At 31.2% G+C, this 11,897-nt stretch overlaps 2 pseudogenes; one reads left to right on the forward strand and one right to left on the reverse strand.

Annotated features, from left to right (window-relative positions):
- Positions 1–5,731: 5,731 nt before the first annotated feature.
- On the reverse strand, positions 5,732–9,328 carry LOC149579860 (ARM REPEAT PROTEIN INTERACTING WITH ABF2 pseudogene; annotated as a pseudogene).
- A 628-nt stretch (positions 9,329–9,956) lies between these two features.
- On the forward strand, positions 9,957–11,593 carry LOC149579861 (transcription elongation factor TFIIS pseudogene; annotated as a pseudogene).
- Positions 11,594–11,897: the final 304 nt, after the last annotated feature.

Here is an 11,897-nt window from a genome sequence, read left to right on the forward strand (position 1 = left end):
TCTCCCACATTTGTTAACATTATCAAGTATATCTGCAATCCATATTCTAAAGAAAAGGAAGATACTTCCCCAAAAACTAAAGAATTTGTGTTGTTAAGTGATTCTTGGTCATTTCACTTTATTTTAAGTAAAGTAATAAAGACTTTAGGAATTTTATATTTTACATGAAAATGAATGGAAAGTTTAAATAGACATCACTGATGGAGTTAAATGAAAATCTTGTCATTATAATAGTTGTCTGAGATTAATTTCATTTTTGTGGCACTAACATTCTAATTCCTAAAGTTATTTCATTGGAATTTCCTATAATTGGTTTCTTCAATTATATTTAAATGAATATTTATTGAGAACTGTATCTTGTACAATCATAGCAAATGGAAATCAAATCTTCTAGTTATGATAGGTTAATTGTCCTAGAGAGTGAGTTAAAAGATCTTATAGACACATCTTTCAAATTGTATGATTTGGGTGATCTTCATAGAAGACCTAATTCTCAACCCATTCACCCAAATCACTCAGAAACTTAAAGAGAGTGGATTGGTTGAAGCAACTAGTTTGTCAATGGTAGTTCATGCACTTTAATTTATAAAGGATTGCATTGATAGATACAACTCAGAAATTAAGAATATTTGTTTTTTCCTAACCAATCTATTGTCATCTTGATCAACAAGGCACTGATGTAGTCTGTGTTTAACATTCTTTTATAGGAACAATATTGTGATGTTGATTTTGGCTTTTCTACATCCATGTTCAACAAGAAGAAGACTCTTAGATGGAAAGATATGGAGAGGACATGGTTCTAGAATATTCACTCAAAGAAGAGAAAAATTAAGAAGACCATGTTAAAAACAAATTTGAGAAGAGAGGTTGTAGATATCCTTGCACTCCTCCTCATACTCTAAGGAAGAGAGGATATTTTGGAGTTCACTAAGAACCATCTATGATGAGCTCACCTCATAGTTGAATTCAACCAAAGGACTCAAATAGATTTACATGTTTTCATATATGATCTATGCCTTGGAAACTCAGCATTTATAGTTAGGCCTCCCTAACATCTTGAACTATGATGAGTGCACCAAATCATATGAATTTACCCACATATTTATCTGTAAAGAAGCTATGGGGAGTATATGGTTCTTAATGATCCCTTTACAATGAGGCTATGTTGAGAATTTCAAGAATTCCCCAAAAGGATATTTTCATTAGTACCAAACTCAAGTGATATTTTGGTCATGAGTAACCCTTAACATGATTAAATGTTGTAACAATTAAATTGATGTTTATGACCTTGTAAATGATGGATCCTACATACACACCAACTTTGTCTACCCTACCTATAGATCCATTCATTGAAATTATGCAGGTTCATATGTAGGGGATTATCATCAGAACAAATAAATCAGTGGAATGGACCCAAGAAGGGAAGAAGAGGACCAGAAGCACTAGTACTATGGGTGAAGTATTAGTTGGAGCTACCTATTCTACCACAACAAAAAATACTAAAGCTACTACATCAACATCTACAAGGCCATTAGAGTCCATTAGCCAAGATGGAGACCAACCTCTAGAAAGGACTTTGCCACCCACCCCTATCTACAAAGTTGGTTTTCTTTCTAATATTGACAAGGTTGGGGAGAAGTAGGATGGTAACAATAAGGGAAAGAACAAGAAAAATCAATGGCCAAGCCATCTTCCCCTTTCCAAGTCATCAATTTGGATGGTGACACTAACCCCATGGATGTTGAGGAAGAGGATGCATCTCAGTAAGAGGATACATTATACCTATTGATAACTAAAGTTGTTGCCTTCCCTATTGCTTCTCAGAGAAAGCCAACTCCACCTAAGGAAACTATTCAATCCTGTTGCATTATAGTCTACTATCAATGTTCTCTTTACATCAAAGAACTTGATTACATAGGTCACCTCCTCTTAACCATCCAAGAAGACAAAGAAGTAGAAGACAATTTTTTTATTGGCTATGGATTCAATGACTAGCCATATGCTAGTTGAAATTGTTGAGCCATAGAATGAAGGTAGATTTCATGAGCTCCTAAAGAATGATTTCCATATTAGAATGGTATATCTTGGCATCCCTATTCACTACTCCATGGTGAACATGTTGAAGTCTACTAATGAGAAAATTGAAGATAAGTTGGAAGAGATTAGAGTAGAGTAGGAAACATTGAAAGCCTCAAATAGAGAATTAGTGGAATAAATGGGGTCTACACATGGGATCACTTTATCTAGTCAATTTGACATGAATGAAGAGGAGAACATAAATCTACCCTAAAGCTACAACACGAAAGGTAATTTGGGTAGGTTGGATGAGCATGGGTAGATTTGATCAAGGCTTAAGGTCCCCCACTAGTTGAAAACTTGGGAAGCTTAGTTTTGGATGCTCAAAAGCTTAGGGAAGCAACTTCAAATCATCAAAAAACCATAAAGAAGGAAACAAACAAGCTAATAGAGAAATTGTCCCTTCTATAAGAAGTTTTAGACATAAAGGAAAATGTGGCCATTGCTTTGGGATCCTTAAGAAATGCAAGGAGTCACTGTTTCACTAGAAAAAATCCTTGGAGTTTGTTATAGAAAATGAGATCAAGCATGTTCATGACCTGGTGCAAAAGGTCATTGAAACATTGTTTCAATATTTGAAGATCTTGCACACAGATTCCTTTGTGTCTACTAATGGAAGACACATAGATATTGAGAGAATGAAATCAAAGTTCTTACCATTTGTTGATGAATCCATTAACCCACTCAATTTCCAAGTGTCCAAGATTAAGGAACTCTCAGTAGTAGATGTAATCATGAGGAGAGAAATAGAGAAATTCCAATCAAGTGTTTTTTAGAATTAATAAAATGACAAAGATGCATGACTACTAGATGGTCTAAGCTAACAATATCATCATTCTAGATGTTGAAGGTTTTGACAAAGTAACTAAAGCCATTAAAGCTTATAGAGCTAAATGAGTTACTCATGAGAAGACATGATATTCTGATGGTTTTCTAGAAATCTATCATTTTCCCCTTCTCTTTCTTTTTATATCTAGTCATGTCATTTTGTTAGTCTCTATAATGAACAATGATTCAATCTTGTCCTATTTTTAATTATTTTGGTTAAGAGATGCTCTATGAATAAATCGTCAAATGTAACTGGCTATTTTGAGAAGGCCTATAAATGTAACCTCTTCTACAATTAATAAGATCAAAAAAATTTACTTTGAGAAAGATCCTATAGATGGGACTAGTTTGTGTGACTCTGAGTCCATTTCAAGTTTTGTTGTTCATTTGGTTTTAATATAGCATATGGAATGAATGTGAATGAACTTGGTTTTGTTTCCTTCATTGAATATATAGTGTGTCTTACTCTCTTTGACATAAGCATCTCTTTTTCCTCTACACTCCATGTCATATTTTATGTGTTTAGTATAGTTAGTTGCATGAGGAAGCTAGAAAGTAGTGTGTGGAGAAGCTACAAGATAGACAATCTAGGTGTTGTCAAAACATTAGCTAATTGTGTAGTCTAGGAATTACCTATTTCACCATCTCTTCATTTCTTCCTTCTTCTATTATAACTTGCAATTCATGTTTCCTTTCATTCCATTTTAGGTAAAAATATATTGCATGTTGTGAGTAGTCCCCCTTTTAATTGTCTAAGTTGATTAAAGTTTTGAGCAACTTGGTTTTCTCCTCTTCTTCTCTTTAATTAAGAGCATACCCCCAAAATCCACAAAATAAAATCCATTACATATCTCAAATTTAAAAAGGAGTTGTACCTTTCAATCCAGAGGTACTTGATAGAACAAGGAAGAAAAACTATTAACAAATACTTTGTCAAAACCAATCTAGGATTAAAAGTTTTATGTAGGAGATCTTACTTTGCACAATTTATATCTAGTGTTTTGTATAGAAGGACATGATATATGTTATATATTGTATGATTTCTCTTTGTTCTTTGTTATCTTCTTAGATGTTAATTTTCACTTAATTTTGATTTGAGATTTTTTGGAGCTTGTGATCACTAGTATATGCTCATATATATCATGTGGGAGATGGCATAGCTATCCCTGTATCTATTTCCTTTGTTAATTGTGGAAAAATTGGGAGAGTGTTAAGACTTAATATGATAATTTTTCTTAGAAGTTATTGGGTCACTAGTACATTTTGATAAATATGTGACTATGTGACTAAAATATTTAGTCACACAACTAACATTTTTAGTCACTTCACTAAAATTGATCACATTCTATTTTTTTTTGTAATTTACAACTATAGGTGGCTAAATACGTGACTAATTTAGTCATTAGGTAGAATCACAAGATCAACCAAATAAAAGTGACAAAATACTCTACCAAAAAAATGAGTAAATGGATGAATAAAAATTAGTCACCTTAACAAAGATTACAAAATAAATGACTACATAGTTAGTCATAGATAATCATTTGGCCAAAAAAAAATGAATGAATAAAATAATATTAGCCATATATAATAATATTTCATAAAATAATAATCCACTAATATATAAATTAGAAGTTCCATTTCACTAGAAATGTTTTCCTCCTAATAGGATTATTGCTTAAGAAGTCCATCTCCAACTAGCTTATTCTATAAATTTAGATCAATAACTCACAATCAAGTTATGGTTGGAGGGAAATTCACCATGGCAATATTGGCCAAGGTAACTTTCTTGATTGCAACTTTTGATTTTGTTGAATATATATGCTTAATTTAAAATGTTCATATTGAAAGGACATTTGTATCCATAGAGTGGGTGACACCACCATGTCAAAAGAATTTATATTTGAATTATTATGCAAGCCTTTCATGACTTCACTATCTAGTATATAGATTTTATTAAATTAGAAAATAAATATTATATAAAAATAATAAAAATTAAATGCATAATATTTAATATATTATTTATTATAATTTTAATTTTAAAAAATAAAAAAATTAATAAATTTAAAGTTGTGACATTTTTAGCTAATTAAAATAATAACAAATGAATGAGATAAAAAATAATGGCATTTTAACATCTAGCACTAAAAAAAATGCTAAATTGGTGTGAAAAATTGTTGGTAATGAGAATTGAAGAGGAAATAGGAGTGAAACTCATCCACACAAGTCCTTTGAAGTCTTCCATGCTTCATGATACAAATATTTTAATGAAATAATCTTCTACCTAATTTTTACTTGAAGGTATAGAGGCATAGGGAAGATGTAGACAAAAGAGAACCTAGGAAAGGAATTTATGAATCTCATAAAAAAAATTGGGGAAATTAAAAACCACTTGGTGCTCTATGACTTGGATAACTATTCTTCTTCTAGGTTCTTTTTTGTGTTTGAAAATCTTGCTAGCACTATAATTTGCTAAATTTTTTAATGTTTGATTTCTATACATCCCTGTACATTAGTTGTTTATGAAAATTTTATTCAAACCCTATCTTCTATATAGATTCATGTATTTGTTATTTCATCTCCTTGACATCTTGTACGATATGAAATCTTGGTCACACACAAGAAGTCCCTTGAAGCTTTTCATCCCTTGATTAAATTTTATGAAACTACATGCAATTTTGGTCACTAACAAGAAGTCCCTTAGATATTTTCAACCCTAAATTAAATTTTATGAAACTACATGCAATCTCCCCCAATTACTAAAAAAAATAATGATTTTTTTCTTCTATGACGGAACTTGAGGCTATGGATGTAATATTAGAAGTAAGTACTAACATATATCTAAGAGAATGTGTTTTACAAGAGAAGATAGCCAAGCATTGTAGAAATATATATATTTCTCAATGAGCAAAAAAACATAGGTATGTCTTAGTAAAGTTGCATGGCAGGCTTGAGAAAGATCATGAACATTTACAAAATTTTCTACATTGAGGTCTTGTGAAATTGCACATTCATATGAAATTTTAAGCCCTTCTAAGAGATGTTGATCCACAACCCTAAGAACATCCTATGTTATATCTATTGTACCATCTACCATGTCTATGTAAACAAATTTCATCATTAGTTCAAAAAATCCCCATCTTATATTTGGAATTTCAATGTCCTTTGCCTCTTTCTTCCTTTATTCTCCATCAAACATGGTACCAAATGTATTTAATAATGTCAGTAGTGAAATTCTATGAGGATACAATGACCCAACTTTCACTAAAAAGGTAACATCTAACAATGTGTTACTATTTACATATTCCTTCCCTAAGTAGACCTAATGTATTAGAGGTGGAAGAGTCACATCTATTGGAGATTGTGTAGGAGTCATATTTGCTAGAATATGCAACACAAAAAGACCATCACGTTGTAATTTTGAGATAGCACTTGGTGATAGAATACCTACAAGGACTTCCAAACCATTGTTATCAACAAAAATCATCCTTTGATCATTGAGAGAATATAAATGAAAAATTTTTAAGGAAATTTGTCTTCAACATTTTTTTAGATAGATGCATCATATATAGCAAGTGCTTCAATACTCTTCCATGAATTATCTCCTCTATCCTTTTCATGGTCTTTGCCACACAATCCTTTGAAAACTAGACAATCAATTCTATATCTTGCAACTATTTTACTCCTCCCCCCTTTACAATATCAAAAACATTGTCCTGATTACCTACCATCTCATTTAGAGAAAAATAATTATGTTGAAGAGATCCATTTTAAGAATCAAGAAGCTCCAGCATTGGATTTAATCCACCATCATGAAAAATCCCATCTTGGTTATTTGAATTCAATGATAATCTACCCAAAGAAAAAGTTTCCATCTCCTTTAGTTCAGTATTAGGCATCTAAAACATATTTGAAAGAGGTCAAAAAAACTCTCTTTGGATGATTTCCACCTTTAATTTATGATCTATTGTAGTAAATCTCCTCAATAATAAAGCAAGTTATGTTTGGCTCTCATGACTCCTTGAACTCAATTGACCAATTACTAGTTGCAAAGCTCCAGCAAGAACCTCCTTCTTTATGTTAACACATGAGTGCACCAAATTCCAAATTACACCAATTGATTCATTATGGAAGCCAACATCTTTATAATGTAGCACTAGAATAATAGTTTGAATTGAGTGGCATTCTACAATCTAGTTCTTTTTTGGTTCACTTTGTAATGCCAAAGTTCACATAGCACTTGTTTCTTATCATTGCACCATGGTGTTAGTTGAATCAAGAAAATATTTAAGAGGAGGAATTCCTTCTTTTGTTCTCACAAGAGTTTTTTTAGCTCCATTTTCATGGGCTAGATTTGTGATAGTAGTAATAGCTCATCGAAGGACACCAATCAAAATATGACTACGAGAGCCATTTTCATACCTATTTAGTAAAGAAACATGACCAAAAGAGAACTAGCATCTATAATGATTCATTGATGCTCTAGCTTCACTACAAGAAGTTCTAGTGCAAATGTAGCCTCCTTTTTTCTTTCTCACTCATACACAACATTCCCCTCCCCCTCACAACCTAGAGGTGCTTGAAGGTTTTGAACTAAACATGGGATAGGGCCTTCTCCAACTATAGGGTCCACATGTGCTCTTAATGTTTTGATAATTTTGCAATATAATGAGAAATACATGTGGCAATAATGCAACCAACCTCATGGCATGAAAATATTTTAATTGAGTCTTTCGATCTAAATGTTCACATCCTACAATAGCAGCCTGATGGGGTACTCCTCATTCTCCTTCTCCTATCCTAGAGATTTCTCCTAGTGAAAATTTTATAAATATGAACTCTCATGCTTTTTCTAGGATAGTTTCCATTTAAGATAACAAAAAATTCATAGGGAATGGTCCTTCTAATAATTGAAAATATGTTTTTTCCTGTATGTATATTATTAGTCAATTGGCCTTGAATTGTTAGTTACCACTCATTATGAATGTACCATAAGATTGTTTGAATTTATTGCATAAATGAAATAGATATCCCATGATTATGTGTTGAGGATAAAAGAAACAACTAAGAATTAATATACCATCATGAAAAGGGGAAATTGAAAGAAATATTTTTAATTTTTAGATTTTTTATTTCATAATAAAAAAAAGATAGTGATTCATCTTGATTATAACTTATAAGAGGCATACTTATACATGAGATCACCATTACAAATATTCTAAAGATTTGGCAAGGATCAAGAGAGTTCATATCAGGCAACCCAACATGCTACAATGGATGAGTTTTTGAATACTTTCATGACTGTAAGGGAACAACTACCTATTGCATTTATGAGAACTAGTTTAATTTTTAGTCACATTAGTAATCATGTTTTAATAAGTGGAAGGAAAAAAATATATCACCAGATAAATATATCATTGGTGTATCTAAGATATAATGTATGTATCAGATATTTCTCGTTTCATATATTAAGAAGATGAAAACTACATGATATGAATTATAATCTACATATTTTCATCCAATGTATAGTCTTAAAAGTGCATGTGTCTATTAACTACTTGATTATTAATTTATGTTTAATTTTTATATTATCTAATTTGAATAATAAATTTTTACAATATTTTTATTTCTCAGTTGTGACTTGTTTTACTATTACTTGGTTTGACAAAAACTTGTGTAGGAAGTTTGTTTCAATTGCAACTATCATTTCAATGATTGATATAGTTGGTCCACATCTACTACATATTGAGGCCCACTTTGAGTATATTTTGGATATGGGATATGATGCATTTTTACAAGTGCCACACAGAGAGGTCTACATACGAGGGAAAACTTTATTTTTTGGTTATTACAAGCCTTGTGATCTTACAAATGAAGTCATGATTGATGGATGGCTTCATACAATTAAATATTTTTCTTAAGGTCTTTAGTATTCTTTAGTTATTACATTTACAATATAATTTGTAACAAAATTCTTGGATATGGTTAATCTACATTTTTGCTTAAAAAATATCTAAATAGCATAATATATCAATCTAAAGTTTTGTTCAATTTGTAAAATATTGTCTTCATGTATCAGGTGATGTTGGAGAGTGGAAGCCAAATAGAACAATGAAAATATTGATAGCAAGAAAAATAAACTTAAGCTTCAAAAAGAGAATATATTGTTGTGGAAAATATTAAGAATGTCTATGGCCTTTGGTCTCTTATTGATATGGTAAATTATCTTACATCATACAAAGCATTAAAATAAATGATCATGTATTTGGTTATTTGTTACAGTAGTCCCATCTATCAAACATTTTTTGGTATCACAAAATTTCGTAAGCAGATATAAATTTTGTGAATTTTTTGATTTCTAAACACCATACATCACCATAATATATTTTTGATGTTGTAACATTATTTTCCCATACCTTATAGCCATATTTCAAACTAGAAGCTTAAATCTCAATGATTGTCTTTATTAGAAGAGGTTTCACGATAAATATGGTGCAGGTGGATTGAATATTTCCACTACAAACCTCTCACAAAACCTAATCATATTTACATTTGACATATATGAAGAACCAAACCCTTTCATTCACTAATAAAAAACTCAAATATAAGTTAAGGTTTTTGGATGTAAGATATTACATTATTCTTCTATGCATGTGATACACTATTCTTGCAACTAATCTTGAGGATTTAATAATTGTTTGAAATTTATTTGGTTCTCATCAATCCAATTAGCTAAGTTTATTTAATTGTACATAAAGAAAGGAGGATGTCACTAAAAGAGAAAATGAAATCCTTTTGTCAAAAAACTTGTCTAACACTAGTACTAGGGTACATCAAGGTGGAAGCATGCTAAGATGAGTTTCTAGGATGGGGGTTGGGGGACACTAGTAAGAGGAAGATGGAGAAGGGAGGGTCCTTTTATAGTAGTCAAATACATGAACATAAAAAAATTACAACATGAACTAGAACCATTGAACATTCAACATAGTAAAATTCAAAAATCAAAATTGAAATAAAAATTCAAGTATCCATCCTAGTGGCAGCATGATTGCAAAATGGCAAGGTAGGGATACTTGGGTACTTCAGTAATTGGTGTACTAACATCTCAGGGATGGGTACTTTGAGGTTTGGGATGGGGGTGTGAGTCCCCATTCTACACTACAAAGAACCAAGGAATATTTTTTACTAGATAGATATAATTCAAATAACAATTATTTTTAAGTGGAATAAACTAAGCTTATTATTATAGTTCCCTAGGCATAAATCTAAACATATCAAAATTGAATTTACCATTTTTTGTCACATTATGTAGAGAAAAAAACTCATTTCCCAAACTATCCCATAGTTACATAGATTTTGAATAAAAGAAAAGGTTTCAAACAAAATCTCTGCAATAGTTTTATATGAGAAATATCACTAATGGGTTAGGTATGTTCACAAAACCAAAAAATCATCATATGATTGGTTATTTTCTAATAATTTTCATGCTACAGATGATAGGCTAGTTTGATATTAGACTTCCCCTTGATTGTTCAAAAACTTCAAAATATGAACTTATCAACAATCTTCCAAATAATAAATAAATCCACCTCAACTTTGACTAATGCAAGGGTTACAAATAATGAGTTCTACTCATAGTAATGCATATTTTCTTGGACTATTAGTGTCTCTAATGCAAACTTATGTGAATATACCATCTGTACCATCCAAAAGTACCTTGGTGCCTTTACAACAACCTAAAACATCTCCATACTAATAGAAAAAACACTCTTCAATTACCCATCATGGCCCATCACCTCATCTTTAGCCTCCATACTACAATGAAAGATTCTTCATTGCATTTACCTTGAAACTAAACTAATACATTATTCATCTCTAAGGATGTCTAACCCTTGAGCCTCGCCATTTAGTGTCATAGGAGTACCTTGCATGGTACCCTCCCTTTCTTCATCCACCATTTTCTTTGTTGTTGCTAACCTTTGTACAAGCCATTTTATCTTCTTCTTAATATATTAGCATTAAGAAGTAATCTCCATCACTAAATGGTCCTCCCAAGTTGACAAGTATGATAAAGTGTAACACTTTAAAGTTTGACAAGTTTCATGGTATTATGGAAGAAGCTTTCTCTAGAGTGTAGATAGAAGTTGACAGGGAGCACTTGGGGAGAGTGAATTCATGTGATCCAATATGGGTTGCAATTTCTATTGAGTTAGTGATGTTTGAAAAATTAGGTTATTTTGATGGATCTCAGAAGGTCAAGTATAGGTCTGTAATGGTTAATCTTGAAGATGGAAGTAATCGAGACTTGTGAAGGAGCATGCTTTTGAGGGAGATCAAACCTGATAAACTTATCATTATGACAGTAGAAGAAATGGCTAGTGATCAAAGAAAACTTGAGAATAAGAAAATTAAAGATAAGGCTTTTTTGTACTATGAATGAGGTCAAAATCCTAAAGTTGTAACCAACCAATTTAAGTGTGATAAATTTGACCAATGTAAGTTTACATATTATTAGCTACAAACATGAAGTGCATATGAATGTATGACCACATTTGTCACATGTGTAAACTATAGTAACCACTAGAAATTCTCTAGAAGCTTATTCCTTCAATTGAGCTTGAAATTTGACAGATTTAGGTTTGCAAGATACTGCATTTCTACATGTTGCTTTACATTACCTTTTGAAAGATAAAATTTATACAACATTGAAATTCATTGAATTTTCAAGTGAGAATAGGATGTATTTGATTTTTTAGGTTATCATTTCATTATGTTTGATTACCAAATTCATGCAATAACTACATGAATGATATATGCTGAGATAATAACTAGTAATGATGAAAGGTATCCATTAAATTGTAATATCCTTTCCAATATTCATAGCTTTGACCACAAGAGGCTTTTGAGGATAATATCTTTACATAAGCTTTAGAGTTTCCTTAGTTCCTTATTGTAGCCATCAAAATATAATAAGGACTTGTAGAAAGAAATTTAAG

This window comes from Cupressus sempervirens, chromosome 1, assembly GCF_028749045.1.
Source record: "Cupressus sempervirens isolate cs-2001-9-10 chromosome 1, ASM2874904v1, whole genome shotgun sequence".
Taxonomy (NCBI): domain Eukaryota; kingdom Viridiplantae; phylum Streptophyta; class Pinopsida; order Cupressales; family Cupressaceae; genus Cupressus; species Cupressus sempervirens.